At 38.8% G+C, this 9,080-nt stretch overlaps 1 pseudogene across 1 annotated transcript; it reads left to right on the top strand.

The window, feature by feature from the left end:
- Positions 1-2,800: 2,800 nt before the first annotated feature.
- On the top strand, positions 2,801-7,225 carry LOC308552412 (elongation factor 1-beta pseudogene; annotated as a pseudogene). Its single transcript has 3 exons — positions 2,801-3,399; positions 5,999-6,171; positions 7,078-7,225. The product of its transcript is annotated as an elongation factor 1-beta pseudogene (transcript).
- Positions 7,226-9,080: the final 1,855 nt, after the last annotated feature.

Genomic DNA, 9,080 nt, shown 5'->3' with positions numbered 1-9,080 from the left:
ATGATAGAGTTCTAGTTTGTACGATAAATTACATGATCACCCTATCTTTTATTTATTTATTTATTTATTTATTTAAAAAAATATATATCTTTATTGATTTCATAGAGAGGAAAGGAGAGGGAGAGAGAGATAGAAACATCAATGACGAGAGTCATTGATCGAGCCCGCAACCCGGGCATGTGCCCTGGCCTGGAATTGAACCCCAATCGCCTGGATCCTGGGTCAACGCTCAAAGGCTGAGCCACGCCCGGCTGGGCCACCCTATCTTTTAGCAGCACACCTATTTCTTATTATCTCTGAAGGATTTGTATAAGCAGTTTATCTGTCTCACTTTCAAGTTTTCTAGTTCACAATGATGCAATCCAATTAGACAAAAAATATGAACTCATTAATCTGCATGTAATTTCTCAGAAACGTGACTGTCACATATCTATAATTGACTATAAGGTAGACACGAGAGAATATATTCCCTATATTTCTCTACCAAAGACAACAGTACACACTAACAAACAGAGGACTGTGGGCATTAGATACAGTGATATCTGGGTTCAATTATCAGGTTTGGTAATAATTGTGTGAATTTCAGAACATATTTTTCATAATCACTATTTTGATGCTCTATTTCTTTATCCTTAAAATGAAAATACTCTAATAAATGAACTTAATAAGGTTCTTATGAAAGTGAAATGTGGCACTTTATACAATGATTAGCATTATGTATGACACAAAGTAGGAACAGGTTTTAATAAATTGTCACTTTATAGTCTCTGTCAAGAAATACCCTTCATATCAATCAAATAATGGTTGTTTTACACTGGGCTCAAGCAGAAAATGAACTTCCCACTTTAAAATGAATGTCCCAATTTAAACCCAAAATTTTATTCTTTTTTTTTTTATGATATAGAGATCATTTTTTAAATCTAAAAACGTAAGCTCTACCATTGAAGTAATTAATAAAAAGTGACACATTGGAAAATTTCAGAAACAAAAGTAAATACTTTTTATCTATTCACAAGTAAATATTTAACTTTCCACACATATTTTGATGTTTGTTTAAAGGCATTTTTTCTTTTTAAAACTAATCTGCTTTGAAAGATATTTTCTGAATTTTGAAAAAATATTCTCAATTTGTAAATCTTTGCCTCTCCTTTGATTTTCAAACTTTCAGATGAATTGCGATACCTTTATTTTTATTAGGTTTCTCTTTTCAAAAACAACTTTATTTATATATAATTTGCATAATTAAATTGAGCCACTTTATACAATTTAATAATTTTTTGTAAATATGCCAAGTTGTGCAACTATCACCATATCCAGTTTTAGAACATTTTCACCACTCCAATAAGATCTTTCTTTTACAGTTAATCCCCATTCCTACCTCAAGAGCAGCATTAGAAAGAGAGGCTATGACTCTTTCATCAAAAAAATGAATTGAGGTGAGAGCCGATTCAGACCTACATTAGATGGCAGAAGAGAAGGGGAAAGTGTTGTGGGCAGGGGAGGCTGCAATGGCACCACTCAGCTGGAACCCAACAGAAACCCATGCCCACTCTGGGCAGCATAAATGTGAAGACTTTCAGCAGAAGTCTCTGTCCCAGTGACTATGGAAGCCTCACCCTTGTTCCATAATGCTTTTCATGCAACATATTATGATTTGTAAAGTATTTCAAATTGGGTAAGTTTATAAAATACTATTCAACCTGTATAATATGTTTGATTTGACTTATATGCAACTATATTTGTTCTTTTCCTGAACATTTTCCTCAGGATAAAATGGATTAAAAAAACCCTCTACGTTTGGAAGCAAAAACTTGAATCCTGACTTAACTTTTATCTTTAAATTGTACACCTTTCCATCCATCAAAGGAGTTGATAACATTTACCCTGTTTGTTCTTTTTTAAAATTTTTTGGTGATATTGAAATGTGAAAAAATTTTGCCATCTAGAACATTTCTAATCACTTCTCACTTGGACCACCCCAAGTAGCTTCCTCACTGGTCTCGTTGCCTCTATTCTTGCTGACTAAAAACCACTCTGTTTATAACAACCAAGGTGATTTTTAAAAACACAGGTCATACTTAAAACTCTCCAAACCCTTCTCATTGAGAATAAAATCCTAAATTCTTTTCAAAGTACTGGGGCCACATATAATCTTAGGTGTTTCCACACTTCCAATCTTTCCATTTTAGTCTTTGTTCCCATGCTCGAGCCACACTGGCCTCTTATTTTTGCCCCTTCAGAAAGATCTTGGATCTCCTTTTATTTTCATGTTAATTAATATTCATTGTCTATATCCTTCACTGAAATATAAGGTGTCTGAGAGCAGGAAATATATTTGTCTTATGCCCTACTATACTTTAAGTGTCTGGCATGTAGTAGATACTAAAAAATGAAATATTAAATAAAACTGCTTTCTGTGCACACATTAGCTACTCTCACAAAAAAAAATGAAAGACAAAGACTAAGCTCAAGTATTTTTAAGATTTATACATTAAATCTCAATTTAATTTATTCATTTTTTAAAAGCCCCAAATATGTTTAATGTGGGTAATCATACCATTGTACTAGGGTTAATGTCCCTTGTTATATTGATTTGCATCAGACAAAGTGATATATAGATATGGCGTGCTGCTCTTATCTCATTCATGTACAAATTTAAACCCATAAATATCAATAGAATGATACACAAAACAAAATTTATAGCAGAGAGATTTTTGTTTTTTTCCTCTTAGCACTGTGTGTGGATTGTCTGCTCTCCACTTTCCTTTGCTACTGCCTAGCTCCAGGATCAGCGGACGTCATGGGTTTTGCAGACCTGAAAAGCCCTGCCAGCACCCAGGTGTTCAATGGTTACCTGGTGGACAACAACTACCTCAAGGGGTGTGTGACATCACAAGCATATATGGCAGTATTTGGGGCATTCTCCGGCCCATCACCTGCTGCCATGTATCATGCCTTAACATTGGTATAATCACATCAAGTCTTACAAAAAAGAAAAGACCAGCCTGCCAGGAGTAAAGAAAGCTTTGGGTAAGTATGGCCCTGCTAATGTGGAAGACACCACAAGAAGTGGAGCTATAGATAGGAAAGACGATGATGACACTGATCCGTTTCAATCTGATGATGAGAAGGAAAGTGAAGAAGTGAGGAGGCTAAGAGAAGAACCCCTTGCACAGCATGAGCCAAAGAAAGCCATCCCCCCCCCCATACTTGTTGCCAAGTCTTCCATCTTATTAGATGTGAATCTTTGGGATTAAGAGACAGATATGGCAAAATTAGGGTGTGTCAGGAGAATTCATTAGATGGTTTGGTCTGGGGCTCTTCTAAACTAGTTTCAGTGGGTATGGACTTAAAAAACTTTAAATACAGTGTGTAGTAGAAGATGATAAAGTTGAAACAGTAATCTGGAAGAGCAGATATATTTTTTTTTTCCATTGCTTTCCAGAGAGAGTGGGAAGGAGAGAGAGAGAGAGAGAGAGAGAGAGAGAGAGAGAGAGAGAAAGATACATCGATGTGAGAGACACACATCAACTGGTTGCTCCTGTATGTTAAACTCAAGACCCTTCAGTCCATGGGCTGACTCTCTAACCACTGAGCAAAACTGGCCAGGTTAGATCACTGCTTTTGAGGATTACAGATAATCCATGGATGTGACTGCTTTCATTAAATAAGATCTAAAATCCATTATGGGTCATTGCCCTTAAATAAAGCTTGAAAAAAAAAGTTACAGAAGAGATCTGGCCCATAAATATAAAGGGGAAATACTGCATCTCAAGGTTTCCATGAGAAAGCTCTATACCTTCAGGTGAAGCCAATGAAAAGTTAGCATGAGTGGAACTCTGGGGAACTTTTTATTTGGATGTGTCTGGAGTTTATTCAACTATATCCAATTATTATTTCCTATTAACATTTATTTTTCTATTAAGTTTTCATAGTTTTAAACTTCTTAAAAACTTGGACCTATAATTATATCATGAACTTGGATAGGGCTGTTTGCTTTCTCCTAAGAAAAATCATGACGCATTTCCAGGGGCAGATGTTACTCAGATTTCACATTGACTTTCAGCAGAGCTGAGAGAGGGAAAGAGAACAGTTGTAATGATAATACAGGTGTCATTTTTCCATACACTGAAAAATAATTCAACATTATTACAGTGGAAGACTTTGGATATTGTAAGAAAGATGTAAAAAAAAATTAGTTGAAGCAGTTAATCATTGCCAAGAGTAAAGGTGTATTCTTAAGAAACAGATCCAGGTGATCATACTTGCCTTGGATTCACAACCCAAGTTGACCCAATCTTGGTGCATTTTTTAGCTTATCTCTGTGTATGTGTGCATGTGTGTGTGTGTGTGTGTGTATATATATATATATATATATGTATGAATGTGCGTATGTATATATGTGTGTGGGGGTGTATGTATATATACATACACATATATAAATACACAAGAAGGGTCATTTCCAAGCATGTCCTGTAATCATATTGGACCTTATGACCAGTCCTGGCCAGTGGGCTGCAGTAGAATTAACATGTATCATTTCTGGATCAAGCAAGCAAGAGTAGATTTGAATTCTTTATTCATTATCTTCCATTGCCACAGTTATGTAGAAGCAAACTACTATAAATGCTATAGTTAAAAATGAAAGCCACCTGCCCGGCTGGAGTGGTTCAGTGGTTGAGCGTCGACCTATGATCCAAGAGATCGTGTTTAATTCCAGGTCAGGGCGCATGCCTGGGTTGTGGGCTCAATCTCCAGCAGCTGATCAATGACTCTCATCATTGATGTTTCTCTCTCTCTCTCTCTCTCTCCCTTTCTCTCTCTGAAATCAATAAATATATATTTAAAAAAAGAAAGAAAAGTAAAGAAAAGCAAAGAAGAAAGGAAAGCCACCTGGACCCCTCTTTTACCATTTGGAAGGTGGCTGCTCTGCATTAGCACTATGTGAGCAAAAAACAAGATTTTACACATTAAGCTACTGAGATTTGGGGACCTGTTGATTATTGCAGCATAAGTTTATCAGTCAAGAGCTTGCCAGAAAACAGTTCAGATTGTGCAAATTGAGTGCATTTAATACAGGAAATTGTTTGAACAGATGATGTGAGAGTAGACACAGCAAACCAAAGACAGTAAGGCAACCCAGAGGTTAGGTATAAGAAGCTGATACCATTGGAATAGAAGGACAATGGGAGAAGATGGCATTACCCCAGAAGATAAGGCCATACAATGAAAGCTAGAACCACAAGGAGGCCTCCCTGATAGACATGGGAACAATAGAGAGGCTATATGGTGGGAACTAGAAAGAGACTCAACAGAGATCAAAGGTGATAGGAAGTCCATTATTCTTTCTTCTCTTCTCCTAATCGTCAGTCAGGGTGTTCCCATTGTCTGCTCCTACCAAAAATCCAGAAGATTTTTGGCAGCTGAGGGATGTAGTTCCTGTAATATATAGCAAAGCTGGAGAGAGATAGTGTGAACCTTAAAACAAATTGTTGATTGTCACAATAGCTTTGCCTAGCCTATTCTAGTGAGTAGACTGACTCTGTGGGAGAGAGCACAGAGAAAGTGTGCACTCCTCAGCTCTGAAAGATTCACCCTTCCTTTTGTCAATACAAGAGAGCCAGAGCCAGTACTACGGCCCATGTGAGCATTGACATAAATGTCTCAACTATTACTACTTTGGTTTTATTTGTTAAATACAGCCTAAACTAATCATTACTGATGCCAATGCCCCCACCTTGTCACAGCTTCAATCCATAATCCTAGTCCAAGAGAAAGAAGAAGCGTATTTCAGGTGATGAAATCCTTTACTCAGTATGGCTGAATACACAGAAGAGGTGTCTGAAATCTGCCACCAAGTTGAGGGGTCATTGAAGGCATTGCATGGAGCTCTAACAGAAAAGAATGAAACAGGTCGGCTTCAGATATTCTGTGGTCACGTCATGCATAGTAACACAATGTATTCTTTTCACATCTCTTCCTGGCCTTCCCCTGTAAGACTTCAGAGATGAAGGTTTATCTAATGGACTTACCAGTGATGGAATGGATACTTCAGAGGTATTTCAAGCAGGCTACAAGAATCCCCCAGTTTAGTCCTACCACAAATCCATCGTTGATCCTGAATGCAGGCTACAGCTGGCAAGGGAAAGGAAATACAGAGTTCAAAGTAAGGTGAGGAGGCTCACGGCCAAAAAATCCCATATGCAGAGACTACTTATAGCCTACCCCAGCCCATATGGAAGTTCACTGCTTTTACCATTTAGAGTTCCCAAGAGAGCCTGTCTGGAAGGAGAAATAAATCCCTCTCCCCACTAACACCAGATCCTGCTTGCTGCATGTGGGATATTACTCAGCAGGCGCAGCTGCACTTGCAGTTTTATATAAACATCCGAGGCCTTTCCTAAAGCATGAGCCTCCCTCTTTCTTTTGGAGCACTTTCCTCCTAATTTCAAGTTCCCTGCACATAAACAACCTCCAGAAACCGAGCCAAATATAAATCATGTTAAAGCGTGAAAAGAGATGGTATTTGGGCCAGGACCCAGGATACCAACCACTTGAATCCTTCCCTCAACCCACACTGCCCCAAATGCAATATGCCCGAGAGATATGTGCACGGAGGGCAAGGCCAGGCTAAGGCATATTATTCACCATTATGTGGCTTTTGCCCTGAATCCCAGTGTAATATCACCTCCTCGGGCAGTTCCCGAATAAAACTGGCCCCAGACTGGTCTCACCTGCCAAATGTGTGGGGGCAGATCTCACAACTACTGACTCAGGGTTTTAACTTTACACCAAAAACTCTCCACCCATTAGGGCTGAGGCCAAATAACTTTTCCCGCCTTTGACAATGACCCATTCTTGATGGAAGAAAGATGAAAGAGGGGGAGGCAGGAGCTGGTCCCATTTGGTTGGTAGAACTGTAGGGAATGGGACAGAAGTGTGAGCTTCCTGTAAAAGGAAGCTAAGACGTCGTGTTCATGTTATTTCTATTCTCTTGTTGAGGTATGAAATCTAAGTACACCACTTCAGCAGGAAAATCTTTTTTGCCTGTGTAACATGTATTCTCACTTTTATTAGTGACGGTTCCCTGAGTTTCCTTACTCGTTCTGATTTTATGTTAGCCCAACCTCTCTGCATCCAGATGGAGAAATATGTTCCAGGCCCAGACAATCAAAGTATCCCATCCCTCCATTCACAGCAAGTCAGAGACGGCAAGAAGACCTGATGAAAGCCAAGGGTCTCAGTTTTGGAACTTTTATTAGAGCCCTTAAGAAAGAACTCATACTTTAGAGTTTCTGAAACTGCTGGCAGCATTCTGTCATTGTTAAAATCTGCCTGAGCATGGAACCAATGCAGAGTAAAAAGGATATTATCCCTAGGTTTTTCAATTTAATTAGGGAACTCCTCCCTCCCTTCCTTCCTTCCTTCCTTCCTTCCTTCCTTCCTTCCTTCCTTCCTTCCTTCCTTCCCTCTCTCTCCCCTCTTTCTTTTCTTCCTTCTTGCCTTCTGTCCTTCCCTTTTTCTTTGCTAAAGCATATTTAAGTTACATTTTTGTCACTCTTGTCTCATAGATTTGCTGTACATCATGTTTTCCAGTTGAGCTGCCTATTCCACTTATTTGTTAATTGCTCATATCATGTTTTATACTAGTTATACTATTCTGGAGGATCTATAGGGTATGTTGGGCACATAATCCAGAGTCCAGTCTCAGTAATTAAAGTCTGTGAAGAGCTCACACAAATAGGTACCTGCAGCTCTAGGCAGCATGAGTTAATTTCAGGAAATTTACCCTGGATTCATTTGTCATTCCTGTGATTGCTATAAGAATAATGTTACTTTGTTAGCTACTCTGTCCTCTTTGAGACCCTCTCTTCTATTCAACAGCACAACTATCTCTATGTCAGTTTCGCTCATGAACTGACTTTGTTCAGTATAGCCCAGAGGATTGGTTTGTTGCCATGAGTGGTACATGTTCAGAAAATGTTCCAGGTTATTTCTGAACTCCCTATTTGGCCATTAAATTCAATTCTCTGATTGATTACAGTTTATATTATTTGTTCTGTAGGAAGCGTGGGACCCATGGACAAAGCATGAGTATCCATGTTGTTTTTCTCAGGCCATTGAACTTAAGAGTTGGCAGAGCCTCTAACCATAACTTAGTAGAATGTATGCTAGTGAAATGTTTTGTGTCCATGGTGAAAGAGTGAGCCTCAAATATATGCTTGAAGCTTTTCAGTGAGTTGAAACCAAGAACTCCTAGTTGTAATTGCACTGTCTTGTTATTTGTGAGTCTCAAGCTGGAGAATTGAAGGGTTTCTGGCAGGCATTGTTTTCTGAGTAGAATGCTCTCTCTAGGCTAAACATGAAGCCTCTGTAAGAGCTTAAATTGGTTCCTTAGTTACAAGGAAGAAGTCATGGCAGGAGTGTAGTAGTTATCTTAAGCTTGGAAGGCTTTCTTTTGCGGCACTCTCCTCTCTCTTTCTGGGCTATCTTCTCTTCCTTGCTCCTGTCACTAACTGAACTTATAGTTCTAACTAGAAAAGCTTCCCCTGAAAACTGTCCTAAATTTGCAGTAGAAAATGAGTCTAGGCCATATTATTAGCTCTATGGCAAATAGTATGGAAATGCAATGAGTTCCGTGGTTAGGCCAGTGCCTTCATTCTTCAAAACCCTGAGAGATGGGCACTTGCCAGGTGGTTTCGTTGGTTGGAGCATTGTCCTGTGAACCAAGAGGTTGTGGGTTCAATTCTCCATCAGGGCACATACCCAGGTTTCAGGTTTGATGCCCAGTCAGGGCCTGTACCAGAGGCAGCCAATCCATGTTTCTCTCTCACATTGATGTTTCTCTCCCTCTCTCTCTCTCTCTCTCTTTCTGTCTCTCTCTTCCCCCCTTACTCTCTCTCTCTCTAATCAATAAAAACATGTCCTTGGGTGAGGCTTAAAACAACAACAACAAAATTAAATTAAAACAAAACAAAACAAAAAACCCTGACAGAAGGGTGATAGTTCTTTCTTAACTCTCTGGGATGTCTGCATTTGTAACAAGCTAAATTAGTGTTTCCAATCTTTCTATTCCACAG

The sequence above is a fragment of the Miniopterus schreibersii genome (genome assembly GCF_964146895.1).
Source record: "Miniopterus schreibersii genome assembly, chromosome: 2".
Lineage (NCBI taxonomy): Eukaryota > Metazoa > Chordata > Mammalia > Chiroptera > Miniopteridae > Miniopterus > Miniopterus schreibersii.
This window is presented reverse-complemented; position numbering and strand designations above follow the sequence as displayed.